The sequence below is a fragment of the Pelobates fuscus genome, chromosome 7 (genome assembly GCF_036172605.1).
Source record: "Pelobates fuscus isolate aPelFus1 chromosome 7, aPelFus1.pri, whole genome shotgun sequence".
Classification (NCBI taxonomy): Eukaryota; Metazoa; Chordata; class Amphibia; order Anura; family Pelobatidae; genus Pelobates; species Pelobates fuscus.
Window position 1 is genome coordinate 150,109,736 of NC_086323.1, and position 4,964 is coordinate 150,114,699.

Sequence of the window (4,964 nt, forward strand, 5' to 3'; positions counted from 1 at the left end):
GAAGGATTATTTTTTTGGCGCTCAGGTTTTTTCTTTTTCAGCTGTTTTTTTTTTGGGCGCTCTGTTTTTTTATTTTATTTTAAGTTCGACGGGTATGATGGTTTTTAATTTGACCTATTTTGTGCCTGAAAAATGAAGATTTTAGAAAAAAGAAGATGTCAAATGTTAAGTTTCATTTTTCTTTACAGGTTAGTTATTTTATTCCCCCCTCACTATTTTTAGGGTGAGGAAGGTAGATAGGGGGTAATTTTTAATTTGGGTGGGGGGTGGATGACTTGGGGCTTGGGGACCCCTTGTCACCTTTGATGGGGGGCGGAATTTGTCTTAGGTCCCCCCCTCATTATCTTTATGGCCCCCACCCACCGCTCAAGGGTGGGGGCCGGGGGGGAGGACAGTAGGTCCCCCATTGTAATTTATGGCCCCACCCACCGCCCAGGGGTGGGGGCTGGGCGAGGACAGTAGGTCCCCCCTACTCATTATCTTTATGGCCCCCACCCGCCGCGCAGGGGTGGGGGCCAGGGGGGGAGGACAGTAGGTTCCCCCTCATTATCTTTATGGCCCCCACCCACCACTCTAGGGTGGAGGCTGGGGGGAGGTCAGTTGGTCCCCCCATTGTAATTTATGGCCACCACCCACCGCGCAGGGGTGGGGCCGGAGGGAGGTCAGTAGGTCCCCCCATTGTAATTTATGGCCCCCACCCAACGCGCAGGTCTCGGGTGGGGGCCGGGGGGGAGGACAGTTGGTCCCCCATTGTAATTTATGTATATATATGTTTATATATGTTTATCTGTAGCTCCTTCCATCCGGCATCTATTCTCATGTCCTCCAGCTATGCATTAGGGAAGGAGAGCAGAAGGACCTTCTGTGGGAGTGTCAGGATTCCTATGTAACCCAACACACAGGATTTAAATGTATACCAGTCCTTATAGTGGCTGGGCTTTGCCTTATAAACACAGAGAATGGTCAGGAACAAGCCAAAGTCAAGGGAGCCAGAAATCACGGTAAGCGAAGTACAAAAGCTGAGTCAGGGACAATAGAACGGAGAATGGAGAATGGTCAAATAGCCGAGATTAATACACAAGAATGCACAGCACTATTGGGTACCAGAGTTAGAACCACAATAGGGCAATATCCTAAGGGTGAACCAGCTTTTTATAGTCTGGTTCTTTAAATTTGAAGCCACGCCCCAAGACATTAGAATCTGGGTGTTTTGGCGGGCAGTGAGGACAGTGAGGAAATGGACACATGGAGGGACTGGGGGGGGGGATAGACTTATGGAGTTGTGGGGTCTGGAGGGTGACACATAGAGGTACAGGGAGGATTGAATCACATGAAAGGGACTGGGGAGGATTGGCACATGGAAGGGTCTGGGGGGAATTAAAACACATGGAGGAAATGGGGAGGAAATGACACATGGAAGGGACTGGGGGGGATTGAGACACATGACAGGGACTGGAGGGGGATTTACACATGGAAGGGACAGAAGGAGAAATTGACACATGACGAGACTGGGGAATTGACACATAGAAGGGACTGGAGAAAGGATTGAGACACATGAAACGGACTGGTTGGGAATTAAGACGCATGGAGGGACTGAGGGGAATTGACACATCCAGGGGACTGGAGGGGAATCGAGAAATATGGAAGGGACAGGGGGATTGAGACACATGGAAGGGACGGGGGGAAATTGAGACACATGGAGTAGATGGGAGGGAAACTGACACATGAAAGGGACTGGGGGGAATTGAGACTCATGGAGGAACTGGGGGGAGAATTGACCAATGGAAGGGACTGGGGGGAATTAAGACACATTGAGGGAGTGGGGAAGGAGATTGACACATAGTGGGACTGAAGGGAAATTGACACATGAAAAGGGCTGCAGGGGGGTTTGAGACACATGGAAGGGACTGTGGTGGAATTTTCACATGAAAGGGACTGGTGGGAAATTGAGACACATGGAAGGACAGAGGGGGGAATTGAAATACATGGAGGGAATTGGTGGAAATTATACACATGGAAGGGACTGGGAGGGAATTGAGACACATGGAGGGGCTGGGGGGAGAGTGAGACACATTGAAGGGCAGTGTGGGGATAAAACACATAGATGAGGGGCCCCAGGTAAATTTTTGCACTGGGAGCCCATTGGTTTCTAGTTACGCCTCTGCGCTGAACTTCACCATAGGGATGCATTGATTCAATGCATCTCTATAAGGAGATGCTGATTGATGCAGTGTGATGTTTTGTTGCACACGTGCAATGGCCTCCCAATGCTTTTCTATGGGATTGATGATCTTACCTCTAGATTGATATATACTTTGTTTTGGTCCTGCAGTAATGTAAGCACAACTATACGTTGTGATGTATGCTGAAATGGGAGATCAGTTCCCCCAAATGCACAGTTCCGTCATCCCAACTCTTATAAATAAAGTGTGCTAGATTTAACATGCTGTTTTTAATACATAGCACATGTTAGAGAACAAGAAAAAAAGATTTGTGCCACTGCCTTCTTGGTCATTGTCCAAAATACAAAACACACTGGACAGCTACCATCAACCTCTTTTTCCTTCCATTTGTTGACTGGTTATGAATAGAAAAAAGTTTGGCTGCATGTACAAACAATCAGTTTTGGTCACTTATTGCCTACATTTATGTGAATAGTTCACGTGGACCAATATACTTCCATTCACCAGACCAAATTTTAACATCTAGATTAGCAAAGTGCATAATGAAGCACCATTATAACGTCTGTGGATCCATACCTGTAAATATTTAATTACTATTACTTATTACTACAATATCTAACTTAAATATAGATGGTGGAACATAAGCCCGTTTACAATTAAATACTGTGTCTACAAGTCAAGGAAGGTCCTAGGTGCCTCATTAATTTGTCACGCAAACATATTAGCTAGTTAGGTGTTTACAGCCTCGAGAATATTTTATCACACTTCACATCTTTATTCTAAGCTGTTTTTTGTGTATGTGCTTCTTAGAGGCTCTGTGCCATTGATCTGGCATAGGATGGTTCTTTAAACATTACAGGAACAGTGCTGGAAGACAGCCGTATTATGAAATCATTAGTCTTTGGCTGCAAGAACGATAAGAACAGTGTACTTTGGAAAAAACATGTTGAAGAAACATCTGCGGAAAGAACAGTAGGCTAGCTTCTCACAAGTGGGGGTGGAGACATTCATAAAACATTGAGCAGCTTATATAGTTGGTCATCTCAAATATTTTGAAGAAACAGCTCTGTTTGCTGTAACAGTGCAGATCTAATTCCACAATAGGTCTAAAACTTACCGGTGGTCATTATAGCTTTGTAACGCATCGCAGACTACCAGGGATGTTATTAAAGTCTATTAAATTAGACTACAGATGCGATGATGGTCTGAATCTGAATCTCTTTTGCGAAATACCAAGAACAAAGGATCTCATCAATAAGGCATCTGCTTATAAAATTCATTTCCTTAAATATGAGGCAACATTTTGACAGCCGTGAAATGGAAACAACAGTTGTGTTTTTGTATTATAACATCACTGAAACAGGCAATATAACCAGCTAATAGCACAAAAGAACATCTGTGATATTGTCATAGAAGTTTTTGTGGCTTTCTCCTGCTGTGACGACACTTTGCACAAAGTGCTGTTCAGGGCCTATATTTTTTGTGCGAGTGGAATATTTTCTCTGAGGTTTAACATCATGGTTGAAGGACATTTTTTCATGTCTAGGGGAAACAGGAAATTCTTATTAGTGTATAGTTTGGTTTCATTGCTCATAATCTATCCTCACAGTCTTCACAGAGAGACCATGGAGAAGAAATAAAGAGTTTTAGAAAGTTGAGTAAGGAGCTGAGCTGATACACCAGTTTGCAGTTTTGAGCAATAATCTTTAATGCTGCATATTCCATTTGCACAAATCCTACTGGAATACAATAAAATCCATTTTTGCAGAGTAGCTACAACGGGTCCCCAGTTCTGCTTGTGACAGGTCCACAATGTCTTTAATGAGAACTCAGCTCAGGAGTACAGATGCGTGGGAGTACCATTTTCTTCTCAAGGGAATTGTTGAGTCTATAATACTCATGTTCATATTTCTTTTCTAAATCCATGCAAACCTTTAGTGACACAATGTAGTCCAATCATATTTGCAACAGAATTTTCCACAGAAGGCAAAAAAATTACATTTTGAAATAAAAAAAATAAAAATGCATAACAAAATCTGCCAAATTTTCTGTGGCTTATGCAAGATGAAATATCTTCTCAGATATAATAAAGTAACCTATAAAATTTAGTATATGTGGCCAGGATAACTGCCATATTACCTACCAAAAGCACCCCACCACAACAACATAAAAAGAAAAGCATGATAATATTCCATGGTACAGCTCAAGAAGGGAATTTGAGTCACACAATTTTCCCTGATTTGAGGTTTAATCAAAATAATTGATATCTTCAGGCCTCATCTCATAATCATACTCAGTGGAGCTCTGCATTTAACATCCTGCAGCAAATCCAACAACCCTCACCACTTCCCACTCAGCCTCGACTCCTCCCGCCCCCTCAGGTTCCCCCTAAATATATAGCATGCTCCTCCAGCTGTTTGAGATTCTCCCTCAATGACCTCTCCTTTCCCTTTATATTTTACCAATAGCTGCTTCTCTCTGTTAACTCTTTTAGCCATCACCTCCAAATTTTCCCTGCTACCTCTTGTCTCAAATCCCCATTGTATCCTTTAGATTGTAAGCTCACGGTCTATCTAGCTAAGCACTTTGTATAAAAGAGCTCCAATGGCTAGTTATCAGCTTATGGGCTGGCTCTCTCTACCTGGTATTTGTCTGTGTATATTGTACGTTCTCCACTAATTGTACAGCACAGCAGAATCTGTTGGCGCTTTATAAATACCAGTAATAAATAAATAAATATGCAATTGAAGCAAACCTGCAACCAATATGACTTATTGACAT